Source organism: Cyrtonyx montezumae, unplaced genomic scaffold, assembly GCF_038088225.1.
Source record: "Cyrtonyx montezumae isolate F1298 unplaced genomic scaffold, pur_monq_1.0 scaffold_2, whole genome shotgun sequence".
In the NCBI taxonomy this organism is placed as follows: Eukaryota; Metazoa; Chordata; class Aves; order Galliformes; family Odontophoridae; genus Cyrtonyx; species Cyrtonyx montezumae.
In genome coordinates, this window is record NW_027071936.1 from 51,176,417 (window position 1) to 51,194,902 (window position 18,486).

Here is an 18,486-nt window from a genome sequence, read left to right on the forward strand (position 1 = left end):
ACTCTGTGGTGAAGAATCTTTTTCTAAACCCCATTCTGAGCACCCCTCCCTCCCCCCCCCCATCCCCCAACACCCTCGGGTCCTGTCATTGTCACCAGACAGCAGGCATGCTGACCAATCACCATTGCACATCCTAACCTTGATTAATAACCAGTACATTCCTGTAACACCCCACAGCAAGCAGCCATCATATCCAGGATGTCATTTTTAGACACATTGCATAATGCAAGACACATAAATAAGACATGAAACGAGACAGGTGTATTACACAGATTGCTCCAAAAGTAATGCCTCCCATTTACTTCCATAGAAATGACAACAATGTACATAATAACACACTTGATGGAGCAAATTCTCAGCTACAAGACACTCCTTCTCAAAACAGTCACCACCATTAGCTATGTATTTTGTCAGCTAAGAACAAGAACCTGGATGCCATACTCAAAAATCTGCACCAGGGGAGACGATCCACTGTTTCACAGCTGCTCTGACAGCATTGTTACTAGGACATCATTGCCCACGCAGACCATCTTTCATCAGCACAAACAGACAGAAATCTGAAGGAGTCGATCTGGACTGTACTGTTGGTGTGGAAGGACAGCCCAGACAAGACTGGCAATCTGCTCCATGGCCTTCAAACTGGTACGGGGCCTGGCATTATCGTGTTGCAAGATAAAGGTTATCTTTTTCTCTGGCCTCAACTCTGGAAGTTTGAGCCTTCAGCTTAGTCAGCAGTTGCATTGCAGTGGTCAGAGTTGGTTTTTTCAGCTACCAGGAAATCCAAAAGGATCACCCCTTTCCTATCCGAAAAGACAGTGCTTTACCCACTGAGAGCTGAGTCAAACTTTCTCTGCAACAGGGAATTCAAATGTCACCACTCCATGAACTGCTGTTTTGACTCAGGCAATGATGTGTCATCACTGGTAATGATGTGATCCAAGAAACTGTCACCCTCAGTCACATTCTGGTTTAATAGGACCTGACAAACATGTATGGTGCTCTTTCTGTTCCTGTATGATCATTCATGGGACCTGGCACAAAGCTGATGATATTTGAAAGTTGCCACATTGTTTCCAACAAACAGAAGCCAACACTCATCTATGTACACAGTTGCCTGGTCATAAACCACCTACACACACACGAGCTGATGGAGACGCTTCATTTTGTAGTGTGCATAGCCATCCAGAGCACCATTTGTTCTGCACATCACTGTCACTGTTGCTGAAACACACCACCCATCACCTCCCTGTGCTAACACCCATTGATTCATCTCCATAAACATTCAGCAAGAGTTCATGAATGTCAGTTGGTGCCAATTTTTCCATGCAGCAGAATTCAGTGACAAACCTTTGATTCATACACACTTCCATGTCAGATGCCATTGGTCTGACTGCCCCTCTGCTACCATCTGTCATGCAGCTACAAAACAGAAAGCAGTACTGGTGGGAAGGGCTTAACCTCTACCGTCCTACCACCAGTAGAGCTGCCTCTAACATCACGAGCCAACATCGTAAGACAGTAGGCATTAAGTTCAGACCTTCAGAGCATCTCTCACACATTTAATTGTTCATTGGGTTTGATCTTTTCATGTTTTCAATGTGCTACAGATAACTGGATTAACAATACACCCAGAAGTGAAAAATCTACCAGCAATTGCTATGCAGGAGGCTTTTTTATTTTTCTGATGCTAAGAATCTGAAAGCAAAAGAAACATCTGCAGCTTTGTGCTAAATGACAGGCACTGTAGAAGGTATGACCACTTATTTCAACCTTTGGTATCTCAATACCATGTTGAAATAGGAGCCAGCTTAGTTATTTCAAGGGTACCTGACTAACTTGACAGCATTTGCAATATTTTTCTCACATAGGATTTTTCTTGGATTTCATTTTTCTGGCATTTCTTTTTATATTCAGCATTTCTCTTACTCTGCTTACATCTTGAAAATATGCATGTTGATGGATAAAAAATACACAGGAAACTACAAACATACCTTTCTTCCTCCAGTGGTCATTAAACAAGTTCAATATATGTAATTTGTAGATCTAATTATAAGCTATGTACAACAATGTTCACTTTCCTTTTCAACTTTACTATCCATGACCAAGTACAGTTTCAGATGTACTGTACTGGAATGCCTGACATGCAGTCAAGTTGCCACTACAATTCATAGAACTAACTCAGTGTGAACTACTTTCCTAACATATTGCATTGCAAACATGAGCATGAGCACCAGGCTCACTATAATCTGCTGTTGCAGACAGCTGCACCTGTTCAAACACTTATTTTCCCAGTTCTGTATTTTCTCCAAACAACACTTTATATCCTATTACTTCATGTATTTTACTCACGACACTTTGCATGAATTAATTTCACTTGTACATTCTGCACTACAGAAATACCTTTCCTTATACATCATGACCCAAATCATTCTTTTCCAATCTATCTTTTACATTTAGCAATTCCCAGTTTCCCACTACTTCTCCATTGAGAAGTAAACTGCAAGTAATGGGAAACTCTTTACATGCTATACTATACCTGCCTGCCTCTCAAGTAATTATGTAAGTAAAGACGTTCACTAATACTAACCTTGTTTTGCTCAAGTTTTAATATTCTAAGATTAAGTAAATGATGACACAAAATACACGGTACACATCAAACGTTTTCAGAAAATAACAGAATGTCAAATCCTAATTGGAATCTCTTGCTCAGATACAACAAACCATATAGGGTTTTTTTGTTTGTTTGTTTTTTGTTTTTTGTTTTTTACTGTTGAAGGAATGGGAAATGCCAGTGTTTGTAGCATCTACACAAGACCACATACATGACGAAAAACCACCTGTTCCTCTATGACTCTACTAACTGTATCCAACTTTCCTCTGTCACACAATCCTTCTGTTGCTAACCTTAACTGTTCCGATCCCTGCACCCCAACCCAGTGACCACACTTCAAGGCTTTGTAAGGAAAATCAGTTAATTAAAATCAACTATGTTCTGCCATTTGGAAGAACAGAACTACAAAAAAGATCCCATGGTGTTCCAATCTCAGCTCTGACTGAAAATCGGTGTTCTCTAAACTACTCGGGCATCCTCATGCCTAGAATGTGAACTCTGCATTTTTCCAGCACCGGCCTTTCACTAAGAACAAATTTTTACAGCCCCTGAGACAGTCCATTCACCTTTATTTACTTAGCTTGTTAGCCTTCGAAAAAGTACTTCCACAACAATCAGACAGAAGGAAAATTCAGTGATTTGCCTTAAGAATTCTGTCTTCACTTAGCCTACAGTTTGACATGCTTTCTGGCATAGCATGAATGTCATGAATCTTACAGTAAATAATGGTCTCCAGTGAGGGAAAAAGCAAAAGGGAGCTGTCAAATTTGAATACAGTAGGAATAACAGCTGAGCAGAAAGAGTATCTTGGTGAGGCCAGCATGGGGGGAATACTGCAAAAAGAACTAAGAATGGGAAGACATGAGCAGTAAACTGAAATTTTCTAGGTGAGAAAGGGTTTGAGAAGCACATCATGGAAATTCAGGCACCAGAAAAGCCTTAATGAAAATAAAAGCAAAACACTTGACTTACCCTGAAGAATCCCAAAACACACCACAGCAGGTATCCATGTGGTGATACTTGCAAGAGCAACAATTTTTGCCTCATGCAAGAATCTTCATGGGTACTGTAGGTTAACCCCAGCAGGGAGCTAAGCACCACAACAGCTGCTCACTCTCTTCCCAAAACTCCCAGTGGAGTGGGGGAAGAGGAAAGGAGGAAGAAGCAAGAGAACTCGTGGGCTGTGATAAAGATTTTAAATAAACAAAATGTAGAGAAAAGCTGAAAGAAAACATGAGAAGCCATGCAAAGACAATCACTTGCCACCTCCCACTGGCTGATGGATGCCCAGCAAGCTCCCACATAAAAGATGGCTGAAGTGCGTAAGCCCTCCTTTTCCCTTCCATTGCTGAGCACAACACTATGTAGCATGGAATACATCTTTGGTCAGTTCCCATCATCTGCCCGCTCGCGCTCCCTCCCAGCTTCTTGAATAAGCAGCAGGAAGGCCTTGATGCTGTGCAAACACCAGTCAGCAACAGCAAAGCACTGCTGTGTTATCAGCACTGTCTTGGTCTCAAACCCAAAACACAGCACCATACCAACTGCTGCGAAGAAAATTAACTCCAGCCAAGCCAGACCCAGTACAATGGGAAAACTAAAGGAAAACCACGTGCTCTCTGCAGTGGAACTAAGTGTGAGATTTTGAACAAGCATAAAGTGCCCGTTCATTGGTAAATTTTCACTCCCAAATGTCCAGCTGTCAAACCATTTTCAACCAGACCTTCCAACTTGTTGGTAGAGCAAAGGTCTACCATTTTTCCTGAACAACAAAAGTGATTTTTTATTTGTCTGGCTCTATGATAGCACGTATCACAGCACATGCAGAACGTTTCAGAGGAACTCTTTAATAAACTACAGGAGATGGCTGCAATCCCTCAGTATGGATTCTGGAAACAATCCACAGACAAGGGTTCAGAAGGAAATCTACCCAAAGAAAGTTATCCCATGGCTGTTTAATACAACAGTTACAGCTCCTGCTCCTGAAGCACAAACCTCTCAACACTGTCAGACATAAAATACAACAATCACTAATCCAGGACAGCATAAGGCCAGGAAATTGATTAAGTGGCAAGTCTCGCTTGCCTAAAAAAAGCTGTCAAATAATTGGCTTTGAGACACGTACGGGGTGCTTATTAGGGGGATAGTGATGATTAAGAATACCAAATTAAACATATAAAGAAAGTTTTACTTCCTCAGAGGAGGTCCAGGGGAAATGAGGTTTGAAATAGAAGGAACTTAATGAAAAGATCTTCAGAGTTTTATAACATCTCTGGAGACGTTTCACACTATACCAGGAAAGCCAGAAAGAACGAACGTTAAGAAATTCCAAGCTCTGCTCTCCAACATCATGAAGTGACAACGAAGTCTGATGAGAGGGTAAAGATAAGTGCCAGCAACTCTAATTTCTACGGAATAGGTGGTACCCCAAAAGCCATTAAATATGACAAGAGGGAGTATGAAACATTTCATAAAGTTTAAGTAGTATACTGCAATCTATATGGCAAGACTCAACTATTCTGGGTCAGCCTCATTTTGTCTTTATGTATTTTTACTTTCTACATCTGTGAATTCCTACATTTACTACTTCCAACAACTTAAGCTGCGTCAACAATTTAAGAAAAAAAAAACAGCAGACGTAGGTTTAAAAACACAGGATTTTTTTCTTAGTGTAAACCTATTTTCCTGTGAAGACAATATTCAAACACTGAAAATATTTCACCTACTCAAACATATTTTATGTGACTAATATAGGAGACAAAATTGGATGCATAACTCAGTGAAGCTGGGAGAACACAAGCAGTTAATAATGTTCATGCTCAAATAGAACGTTTCACATTTAACTTTTACATGGATGCATCAGCAATTAAATGAACAATAAAAACAACTAAAACAAAGACCTTTTGAAGGAAAATTTTATCTTCTCCAAAACGAAAATATGTTCGCTACCCACAGGTCAGATTGCGAAGCGAAAGAGAAGGCTGTGCTACCAGTAACACCCAGTGCAAAGCAACACACTAGAAGCACAACAAACAACAAAGAATCAAAACAAAATTAGACTGCTAAAAGGACTGAAATAATTTTCTCAGTCACTCTACAACCCACGATTCCACACATCCTTGCTACTCACAGAGCTCCAAGCAGAGTCTCTTTTCTCACTCCTTAACATCTCATATGCATCTTTCTTCTGCTTTCCACTGATCCTCATAGTTTGTCATCACATAAAGCCACATAGCCTAGCATGACCTGACTTACACCATGGCTTTACATACATAGCATTTTAGAGAAAGGAGTTTTTCATTCCTTGGACTATTCATACCTTAAACGTGTTATGGTCTTCCATTACTTCCTTTAACTTTGCAAAATCACAGATGTTGTTGCTATGCTACTTCCTCAATGAAAATATTGCCTTGGCTGTTATTCAGTTCCACAAAAGACGCATAAGACACCGAAGACTCATTACCCTTCAGTAATGTATGCACCTTAGGTGTGTTCCTTTCTTTTGCTAAGAACATACTTAGATTTATGTAATAAGACATAACTAACCTAAACCACAGACATATGATGCATTTCAGAGGTTATACTTCTTTAATAAGATCACATACATGAGGTACAACAACTACTGAAAAAAGTGACATCTGTCTTCCCTGTTGCTCCCTCCAGGTGCAACAGTGTTCAGAAGCCCAATTCCTCAGAGCTGCTGCAGTCATCAGCACCAGGCTTTCCTCAGCCACACAGCAGGTCCAAGGCTGGCATGACTTTCAGGGTGAACCAAGAACCAGCAGCACTGCATGGTCATCAGCATTCTCACACTTCCACTGGCCAGCAGTACCTGCCACAGGCCATCAGCCCTGAACCCAATTACAGTGCCTGCCATAATAAATACTGCTATAAGGACTCTATTCTGAAGATCAGGAGTTTGACCTACTTTTAAAATCAACCATGGTTTTCACATCCACACGTAACGTACAAACAGCCAACTTCAGAAAATTTGCTTTGAAATACTACTCAATCTACTCTCTTCCAATCCACCCTATAAAAGGGGATAAAATTAATCAAAACCTCACCACTTGACAATGCTTAAGGGATGTGAACACTAGCATCTCTGCTTCTCTTGAAGTTCTCATCTCCCTTGCAAAGAGCACCCAACAGGCGGTCCAGCTGTGCTCTGACCATTTGGCAGCAAGAAGCACAGCAGCCCTGAAGTCACAAAACCAGAAGAATTTTTGACAGATACACTAAGTGTTCCCTCTCTAGAAGGAAATGAAAAAAGACCCACCTGCTCCAAGGTGAATGCCACCAACCACGTACTCTCACATCTCTGTACTGCATGATACCATACAGCTCTGTACCCTGACCGAGTCCTCTAGCACAGGAAACATGTTATGTATATGAAACAAGTCTTATACTGTACGCCACTATATATGCTTCTGGCACTATATCAAATAATAGGACATAAATACAATAGAAGAAATGGTTCATTTAGTCACGCCCTCTCACTAGAGGTCACTGGTTCAATTAGAAACTCCTTCCCCCTTTTCTGACCCGCTTTCATCCTCCCACGTCTCTTTCATTATTGTCCTCTCTCATTTCCAGTCCCCATAAAAAGAAAATCACAGAACTACAACTGCAATCTAAATACAGATTGCACTGTCATCAGTGAACAGGCTGACTTCTAAACAACTTAGAAAAGAAAGCAAATTCACCAGTTCATACTAGTCAAGCTACATTTAGAAAGAAAACTCCATCCAGTAAATCATCATGATTACAAACGATTCTAAAAATCAAAATCCAGTCCAAGATATTTTAATTGAAACAGGACTCACACAACTGTGCCACAGTAAGGCAAGAAAATCAGTAACAACAGCTCATTCAAGAACAACAAAGTGACTAAACCTATTTCAGTATTTTCCCTGCTTTGACTTTTGCTGCAGGTATCTGTTGCAAGAACCAACAATAGCTCAAGAATCTCAAGTACACCAAAGAAGTTAGAAATTATCAACTTTAAGCATATCACTGAAGTGGTGGGATGGTGCAAAGCACAAGAAACATCATCAAAAATGACTCCATTTTTAACAGTTCTTTTAAATACACGTGCTGTTTCTCTTTGACTGATTCCCGCTGACGTTGGCTCAAAAGCTCATGGAAAACTGCACACCTGTACATGCTTACCTTAGTGGCTGAAAGAGTTATCAGGTTGAAAAAATTAGCATGCCAACAGAATCTCAGTCTCTAAAATATAATATAATTTGGCTCAGCTACTGAAACCGCATAGGGAATGCACAATATAAAGCTATTAGTTTTATCTTCCTCCACTCAAAAAAGTGACTGTTAAGAAGAAAATAAAATCAGTGCGTGTAGTTTACTCAATTAGCCACTAAAATAATGGTAAGCAGCTAATATAAGAAGTCTGAAGCAGAGTTCCACATTCACAGCTTTCAGTGACAACTACTTTGCTGAGCATACAGTGCTTAGGATTCTTCTCTTCCCTCGAACCCTGTAAATTTCCCACTGTATCTCACCTTACACATTATTTGCAAACAGATATTTCAACTGAGACATTTATTTTGTAAGGAAGTGATTCTATGTCCCCTTTTAAACCATAATTCAAGTTATCAGCTGGCCTTTAATAACGACAACAAAAACCATCAGCTCTCCTGTCTTTTTAATAAAGTAGCTTTCTAAATACAGTAAGAGCACAGCTATCAAGTAATAAAACAGCGCTTTTTATGGCAATGAACAGCACAATCATAAATAAGATTTAGTATGAAGTGAATAGTTTTAGATGCATGAGGAATCAACTTTAAAAAACAAACACTGATCGTTTCCTTCGATGCCTAATACTTGACAAAAGTCACAAATTAGACTTAAAACAATACTTTTCAAAACTATGTTCCTGACAACATAATCTACTGTTATAGTACCTGAGACTTTACTCAACCTTGCTTTCTTTCCCTGTCTGAATCAAAGTCTGCAGCGTCCAGAGAACAGCTTCCTCTCTTTAAACAGACCTCCCAGCTTACCCCTAGGCTGGGTGAGCAGCATTCATCATCTGCACAGAATGCAACTTATGGAAAATAATAGTTAAAAAGGAAAAAGCATAAAACATAAGGTTTATGGTTTTCTTTGAATTGCCACTTCACAGTAATGCCAGAAGTACCTTGCAGAAGCAGAAATTGTGAATGGCTTTGCAAGGAAGTGGTAAAGAACCATGCTGAACTTAAAAAAAAAAAAAGAAGATCCTCAAAAAGCCAGCCTAACCTCACTAACCATAAAGACACGTATCTAGTTCTTCTGAACAGTTCTTGATGAAATAGGTGGTTCTTGACAGGGAGAGCCATTGGTCAGCTCAACGTTTCTAATTACTGTTCTATAAAATAACAGGTTAATAACCCTTCTGTGTTACCCTGTACTACATAAGCAAAGGAGCTTCATTACTTCAGCGACTGCTTCCTATCAGTACAGGACCAAGGAGAACACACTAATCTGTCTCTAAGGGGCTTATGGTGTCCCTGGCTGCCAGGACTGCTCCAATCTCCTAGACCAGCTTCCACCACACCACCTGCGCAGCTCAGCTCTTCCTAGGGAGCCAGCTCAGCCCACCCATCTGTCACACCGTAGTGCACTGGGAAGCAGGAGACAAAAGGGAAAACAGTGGGTTTGGTTGCAAAAAGCTGTTGGTCAACTCAAACTCAACCAAATCCAAGGAAGAAGATATTGTAACTATCATAGAAAAGAACTGTGTGCAAGAAAATAAAACACAGGATAACTATGTTACCTAGAAGTTAAAAAAAAGTGTACACACTCCAGTACTTTAATTTTTGAATGACTCAAATCAGTTACAAAAAAATCAAGACCGAACATTAACCCTTCTGAAAAGGAAAATCACTCATAGAAAACAAGTCTTACACATAATTAAGAGATCTTGTTAGTGGATCAACACTCTTAGTGGAGATTCAACTTAGCATAGCATAGGACTGTCACCAACTGCAGCCAAAACTTAATGCAAAGTGACAGTCAAGTGTACTAACACCTTTACAGTCTCATCAGGCCCATCAACAAGTTCTTCTGTGACAGCTGAAGTCACTCCCATCTCAACTGCCTCTCTCTGTATTAGGTCAGGACAGGTAGACATCTACACATCTCAACTGCCCCAAGTCTCATCTGGACCACAGCTTCACAACAGCTGTGCTTCTCTGTCACCATCAAGCATAGGTTTCACCAACAAGTTTCCTCGCAGCTACCCTTCCTTCCCACACACACCCAACACAGCACCTGGTATTGCTTCCCACACATCCATTCAAATCCAGCCCAAAAACTGCTGGGGAGCAATGAGAGGCAGGGAGACAAGAAAGCTTTATTGATTCAGCAGGAACACACTAAGCAGGAGCACCAACCACAGTGCAGCCAACAGGAACAGCAAGAGGAGAATCTGACCTCCCCATGAGAAAGCTGATACATAACTTAAAAAAAAAATAATTAAAATGGCCTGTAATAGTAAAAAAGAATTTGTAGATAGCATTTACTGTCTCACTTTAGGAACTGTATACTCTCTGATACAATGCTCAGCGCACCAAAGAGAAAGTTCCAAAAGCCATTTATAAAAGCGTTTACTGTTCTTTAGAAGTATGAAAATACACCTTTGGAAAATACACCTTTGGAAAATACCCTATCGCCTCCTTGCTCCAACAGATCAGTCAGCTACATCAAATTTTAAGTTTAAGAAGCTTTTATAAAAATTAAACAAATGAACAACAAAAATAAAACACACAGTGTCATCATCCGTCTGTTTCCCCTCTTTTTTCTCCTCCAACTTCCATACTACATACACACATCCAAACGTAAAATGGAAGCAGCTCCTCCTTTTCATTAAAAGAAAACTACCGCAGTTATGCAAGCTTACTTCCACGCGACTATGTCTCATCCACTGATTCTAGATTTGTAGAACAATTCATAAATAATTATCAGTGTTAAATCCAAGAATAGGTATCAGCTCATAAGCAGGTTTTCATGTACACTATGTTCTCCAAATTGTCAAATAAAATTAGTCTCTTCAACAGATGTGATGACACAAAACCTGAGAACACGCATACTTTTTAACAAAGCTGTATTTGGCACCAACCTGTTATACAAAATTACAGGTTTTCCTAGATTTCAGACATTTTCTTATTGCATCACTCAGGAATTATGTGGTTACACTAACATTAACTAGGCGCAGTTGCAAAATGAGCTGTCAGTATCCTAGAATTAATCAATCTCAAGTATATTGTTTCATAATTAAGCTTATGAATACTACATCCCGTGAATATAAAAACAGCAGCAATAAATACACATTCCAGAAAAGAGAGAATTAGAGGCTCTTTTTCACTTTCTAGGACAGCTAAATCATGCAGAGGCCATTCTTTGTCAATCTCTCACTGTGCTTGTGCTAGCAGTCCACAACCAGGGAGCATTTTATATTAACAGGTTATTCTTAAACCTTTTATGTCACACAAGATGGCAAAGTTAGGTTCTAATCCACCTGCAATTTATAAAACTGCATTTTAATACAAAACAGTAAAAATATAAAAGAAAACCCAAAGCTCTTTTATTAATTTATTTTTGTCTGTTGAATTGACTCGTGGGTAAATTAAGTCATCAACTCAGACTTCAACTATCACCATGGTAATAATAAAGGAGCATTTCCACACAAGAAAAAGTCAGCAACTCATATTCCCATTAAGCAAATACTTGACTTTTGAAAGAAAAAGAGAAAGTAGGCATTTATTAAAAAAACAAAATGCATTTCTGTCCAAATAAGTAAGGAGTGACTTTCAATTACTGCTATTCTTAACTGTGTAACTCATTTTTAAAAACAAATTGCTAGAGAAATGTAATCTCCACAATGTCTGCCATCAAATACAATAATATTTTTTATAACTGTTATTGTAAATGGGTCAGTGATTACTGAACAGGGCAATTAAACTGACACTCCAAAAACACACCTTTACTCCTTATCACAGCACATTCATAATAAAAGGAAAAGTTTTAATTACATCTCTGAGATGTCAGCAGACTAACACCTTCTTTTCCTTTCCTCTGGTATTATAGCATTGCAGTTCTCTTACACAATTACAATTAACTGTCTCTTTTGTGCCAAAATAGCTTTTATAGGGTATTTTTCATAAGAAAAAGAATCCACAGAGCACAAAACGCAGAACAGTTATTATTGTCCATTTTTTTAAATGGAAATTGTGTGAATCATACTCAATTCAAGTAGGCTTGCTTTTCAGGTTTGTCGAGTTTAAACTCCTCACAGATGCAAATGACTGGTAAAACTTCTCCCTGAATCTTAATGAGGTACATTATAAACTATGAAGCCAACTTGAAAACAAGAATGTTTTTAACATGAATTTTAGCAGACTGAGGTATTCTAAGCCATGACCAGTACATGAAAAGGAAGCTTTACCCAACAGTACTTAGATTCTGCATGATCTTGAGCTTGGGTCTGCCACGACACACATTTCCCAGAAAAATGCTTGTGCTGGCACAGATTTGTGTGTAGGGATTTTACTGCATGATAAGCGTGCCTAAGCAGTGCTGCGAAGGCTCCCAACTGCTGAGCTCTGAACCCAACCTCTTTTCAAAACATTGTCTCATCCTTTCAAGTACATTCAGGCCAGAAGGGAAAGTAAATTGTCAAAACTGTTTTGAAGTACAAAACCACCACATTTAAGAAGGCATTTTAGTTAGCAGCTACCACTGCCTTGACTGGTTCAAAAATGATAGCCAGGAAGGGAATGCCAAGTGTGTAGTATGTGGAACATGCTACTTGATAGTGAGATTTCCCTTCTGCCATTCCTGCTCACTGCTGCTCCAAACAGGGCACATTGAACTCTCCAAGAAAAATGAGAATCGTGGACAAACGCAATAATTAAGGGCCAGAAATCAGGCAGGAAAGCCAAATTCCTGAGTTAAAGTGGACAGATGCCCATGCAGTCAAGATAAATGAGCAGAAAAAGTTTCACTCTAAGCAAAATCAGGGGATGACCTATATTAGGAACTGTGGCTTAGAGTTCAGCACTACAGAGACGCAGTGTCTTCCTCCAAGCCACTAATGCATTCTGGAAAATATGGACATGCTTATTAGCTTAATAACTGCAAGGAGTCCTTTACTGCTTTTTTTTTTTCCCTGTTTATTAAAAAATTAATCTCAAGTTAGAGAACTGATTATCCATCCTTGTCATAACTTTGGAACCTATAATTCAGCTCTGTAAGTTACTCTGAGTTCTACAAAAATTAGGGTCTGGGCAGAAGTTTCCAAAATAATGATGTCACTGGAAAAGACAGGAACTTGAAAAGTGATCAGCTATGAAAGAATTTGTCATTTCCATATGCCATCTGGACAGAGTAAGCACATGTCTCTGTCAGCCCACACTTTACCCATTTGGGATGAAGAAGCTCATAGTATCATCCCATCAACTTCCCACATCATATAGAAGGAAAGTTAAGCTCACTTGTCCTGCTGTTTGTTTTTTGTCAACAACTTGACAAAAAACTATTAATTGGCAATAACATACACAAAATACAGCCTAAAGAAAGAAAATTCAGAAGGTCAGTTCTGAAGTGCTTTACGAGAAACTTTACATATGATCAGAACAGCTTTTGCGCAAACAGAATACTCAGTTTCATCATCCAAGTCTTAAATTTGTTGCCTATGTGCTGTTCACTCACTTTAAGACCCTACTGTAAACTCTACATTAGGTTGTAACAAGAAGGCCTCTAGAATTCTAATAACAATAAATAATGAAATGTAACTTAACAGTGGAGTTGCAAACAAACTTAGGGTACAGGGCTCAAGTGAATTTTTAATTTAAAAAATGGGTTGAATACTAAATCTATTTATGACTACAGACCTATTGTAATAGGTATCAAATTGTGCTATATTTACTAGCCTGAAGAAAGCCTAAATTCTGGCAATTTCAAAATAAACACCAGAAAATTAATTCACTATTTTTTTATTTCCCCAGTGGTTAACAGGTTGTTGCAACAATTTCGTGTATGTATCAAGTTACTTGCCATATTAACTGTGATACTAAGTAACACTTTGAATAGCTGATATTGCTTTGGAAACAGAAGAAGAACTGCAGGACTACTTCTATGATGAGGAGGAGGGTAGTGGGAGAAGTGAAATGCGGGCGGCAGGTTTGGAAGCCTGAGGTATCTTTCACTTCTGCTTTGTATTTTTTCCATATACACAGGAAACTCCCTTGGGGGAGGAGAAAGACCAACTTCCCCACAGCTAAATACATGAACACATATAGAACAGCAAGGCATTACATTCTTCCGTAACAAAAAAAAAGTGAAAAATTGGAAAAACTTAATAACTGATGTAGCGAAGTCTGTTTTTCCCACCTCCAAAATGCTGTCAGACATCAAAAGCCAGCTTTGCAGTAGGAAACTCAAGAAAAGCAAAAGGAAAGATCAGATTGCCTCCACACACAAGCATGCACATCAGCATCTACTTTGGTATTTACAGAGCTCAGCCCCCTCCCCAGCTCTAGAACATCCCTTCATTTCCTACAGTCCTTTTTTCTGATGTCGGTGAGTAAAAGGAGCACTGAGGAAGGAGGGTAGAGCTGACACAGCACACCTGAGGCTCAAGGCCCTCTGCTCCCACTGATACATAGTGTATGGGTTATGCTGAGTCAACATGGCTGAGTCCAACAGACCACGTGCTCATCTCCAACAGCTGGATTAACGGACAGCTGAAGAAGAGTGAGAACCAGACAAGCCTAGCTGATACTTCCCCTGAAACACTCTCCTTGTCTATGACTATTTTCAGTGCAGGGGATTTCAGAGCCCAATGTTGACGACAGGAATGAACACAGACTTTATTAATAACTGTACCCTCATACGATCTAAGCACGCTGTAGACAGCAAATGATGTATACTGTATGCTTTGGAGACCAGTGGGGCATAGAAGAGACCAAGGGAGCGTTCAGCTACAACACGGGACTATCTTGGATAGAAGAAGAAGGCAACATGGCATTATCAGTCTTTAAAGCTCATCCTATCCCAAAATTTGTAAAATGCTGGCAAAGGCAGCTCCACATTGAAGCAACACTTGAAAAGCCTGCAAAACACATGGGTCAGCAGCAGCACACAGTGACCTGAAGGCTGTAGCAAGATGCTGCAGCTGATGGAAGGTACAAGCAGGATGCCCAGTGTCAGGTGTAGTATGAGAACACAAACGTTTCAATAATTACAAGTAGCAAACAAAAAGGAAAGTACAATGAGGCTCAACTAGTCACATATTTTCTTTTCAAAATGTTAATTTGATGGAGCTCCTGATGGTTCCAAGCAGTTCTGCTTTGTTTCCATGTAATAGAGTTCCTTTACCAAATATTTTTAAGAACCAACTAAGACTTGTCCTTCACTTCACTCTCTGTAATACACAAGGAGCAGTGAGAGAAGGTCTGTGAACTCCAGTTATCCCAATTGCTTTTATAATGAAAAATGAACGTGGTCTGTCAGCTCAGGTAAACAAGCACCACTGCTCTGAATGTGGATGCCACCCAACAGATGAAGTCTGCAGATTAATACAAGCTACTCACAGGAATGATAACATGCCAGGAGCTATGGCACTTGAAACTCACAGTCCTCAGGATGTTTCTAACAGCTACAATTAACTGTAGACACGGTACAACATAGAATAAGGAATCATGAGGATGAGACAAAGGCAAAAAGCAAGTGAACAACACAATCAACAGCCTCAGGCAGAAGATTATTTAGTATATTCCATTACAGATATCTGGCAAAGGAGAAGCTGATAAATGACTCAACTCTTAAGAAAAAAAGCACAAAGCTACTTTTGGCTTCTAAGACAGAAATTAAGAAAGCAGCTGAAAAAGGAAGAAATCAGAATCACAAGGAGAAATGAAGATCTGGGACAAAGCTTAAGTACTTGCTTCCCGTTTCCACTAGTGTAACCCAATGTTGCAAGTCTGAATTTTCAAAGGTTCCTTTTATCACAGGAGAAAGATTGCACATATCAAGACTGGCTGATCAGAGCCACTATCCAATTCTGATATCCACAGGACATGCCTACTTAAATTTTCTTGCAAAATCAAGAGAGGAGAAGTGCTTTAGCGAAGACTCACACTAGCTGTTCACCAGAGAGTAAACTGAGGCAGCTGTTTTGCAACTGGAAAAAAAAAGCACCATTGCTGTACATCAACTGGAGCTGATGTTAGCCTTCAAAATGAGAGACGCAACAACAGCGGGCAAGTTCATGACAAGTGCATCACAAAAATCTACAAACTAATAAAGATTCCTACTCTGATGAGAAAGACAAACGTTGAAGAGAAATACTGCAATTGAACTGTAAGTTTTTAACCTATATCAAATCACTCCTGCACGAATACTGGTTCTATAAACTATCTGAAGTTTATTCACACTCACACGAACACTTCGGACATTGCTTAGTTACAGCAGTTAGCTTTCAAGAACTGCTCTCAGCTTTACTTTGTTTACTTTTCAGCAGTTCAAAAACAATCCTTTCTCCCAGTTCTGTTGCTTCTAAAATACACTGCCTTAGTAAGAACGAAGTGTTCCCATTCTTCCCTACTCTCAATGCATTTCCCACAAAGGCACTAGCAACAGATTGCAGTAGTAACTAAATTCATTCAAAGTTTTATTTTATTCATCTCTTTTGGAGTAGAAGGATAATGAAATAGTAATAACTTCTCAAACACTTCTGAAATCACAACCAGGACTGCAACAAAAAAGGGTAGTGAAAAGAAATAACATCTCCAAAATAAAGTGATCCTCTACTGTTTCTACCCCTTCCAAAGTTTCTCTCTTCACACTGTTAATCTTTTTTTTTTTTTTTTTTTTTTTGGCTTTCCCCATATAACTTAACTCCCTGTGCCTCTCTGCACACATGTTTTGCTACAACAGATACTTGGGGTTCTTTAATCTGTTTTCTCCCCAGTCCTCATGAGTTCTCTAAGTTGAGGCAATGAGGGCTGCAGCTGGGAGACAACAGCATAGCAGCGCTCACCAGAAACACTCTCTCAGGATCAAAGACACAAATGTGGCCAAGCTCTAAGTTCCAAAAGGAAAGGAACGGGGTCTGGATTTAGTGAAACACACAGGTGATGCTTACAGAATTGGTCAAGTCATAACAGCAGCTTCCTTGCTCTGCAGACAGTGGTAGTGATGCTATGAGCACACCATGAGCCTCACAGTAATAGCAACAACTGACCTGACAGATGAACATGACGGATTTTAAGTAACAAAACTGTAATCAGTAAAATCTATACTAAAGAAGTACCTTAAACAACAATATTCACAACTTGAATGCTATGCACCAGAAGTACCTAGGACAACTTCTGGTCAGTAAAGATGTCTCATCTCTACAGATGTAATACTGATCACTGCCTAATAACTTCTGACAAATGTTGGCCTGATGCTTTTTATGCTTTTCTTTTTTAAAGAATTGTTCTAACTGAAAAAGACGAACTTCTGGATTTGAACTGATGCAATACAACTAGGCAAACCAACAAGTTGAGTGTTGAGTAGTCTACTGATAACTTCAAGTGACATACAGCAACTAGGAAAAGCAGATGAGATTCAATCACCACTTTTTCTGATTGTTTGCACCCTACGTGAGCAGTATAAAAATGAATATGACCAAAAAATAACCATATAAGTTACTGGATATGTCTAGCATTTTCTTATATATTTTATTTCCACACAGAATTTCAGCCTAGATTCAGAGAACACTCACACTGACTTCAGTTATCTTCCAAGATCAGCTTTTATCTACTGCTGCCTCAAAAGCTCCATGCTGCAGCTAGTCAGAAAGAAAAATGATTTTATTCACAGCTCAAGGAATAAAAAAAAAAAAAACCACACAAACACAACAGTTGTCTTAAACTTCCAAGCAGCCTGTAGCACTTGGAAATGGCTCTAAGAACCTGCACTGTTCTTCCTCTGCTACCATTTCAAGTATGACTTACCACTTCAAGAAGTCAATTACAAGCAAAACTCCTCAATAAAACCTCTCTTTAAGCATTGTTTCATAACAGACAAAACAGAAGAACAGTTAACTACTGAGAAACACAGGTATGCTGCCCATCGCAAAAATACAAAAAGGTCTCATGTTTACCTTAATGCAGTTCTCTGTATTTTCAGCACTACTATCTATGAGTAAGCACTGCAAACAATTTGTTGTGTTGTCAAAACTGACCACTAACTTGGCCAACACCTGTATTATTAAAACAGATATTTTAATAAGTTTTTATGTTTAGGATTCTTAGGATTCTTACTTCTGATTACTTTAACAGTCAAAATACACTTGAGATACGGAGAACTCATTATCTCCTCCATCTACAGGTTATATTCACCTATCGTACAGACAAATGAAGAACCACATTCATCCCCATGCTCAGCAGCCAAATAATGTCAGAAGTGACAGCAACACCTGTAAGTTTAGCACTTAAGCAAAGATCTCTCAAAGAACTAAATTTCCTATCATTAGGAGTCATTTGGTATCACCTACGCAGACAGAAACAGTTTGTCACAATGCACCGTGTGCCATGAGCCTCTTTCAAAGAGGAAGCCTGGTCTTAAATACTTATTTTGATTAACTATTCTGCAAAGTTCATTACTGACAGATTCATAATGCACATGTAAACAAAACAGAAATAACATAAATCATACAATATTAAATAAAAATTTGGAATGTGGAAAGGTTAAACAAAATATCAGTAAAAACAACACTAGAGGACTCAGTGCTAGCATGAAAGTGTTTAGCAGCAGAAAAAGGTTTGGCCAGAAAAATACTTGGACAGAAAAGACGCGTCCAAAATAGTTTTTGCTACATCCCC

At 39.2% G+C, this 18,486-nt stretch overlaps 1 protein-coding gene across 4 annotated transcripts in view; it reads right to left on the reverse strand.

Moving 5' to 3' along the window:
* Positions 1-18,486, reverse strand: part of RBPJ (recombination signal binding protein for immunoglobulin kappa J region) — a 137,977-nt gene that overhangs the window by 25,689 nt on the left and 93,802 nt on the right. Inside the window, exon 1 of one of the 4 annotated variants that reach the window (XM_065735698.1) lies at positions 6,891-6,907. The exons of the other annotated variants lie outside the window; for them this stretch is intronic. The gene's annotated coding sequence lies outside the window, so the exon portion shown is untranslated. Of the gene's footprint in view, positions 1-6,890; positions 6,908-18,486 lie in introns of those variants that run through there. 4 annotated transcript variants of the gene reach the window in all.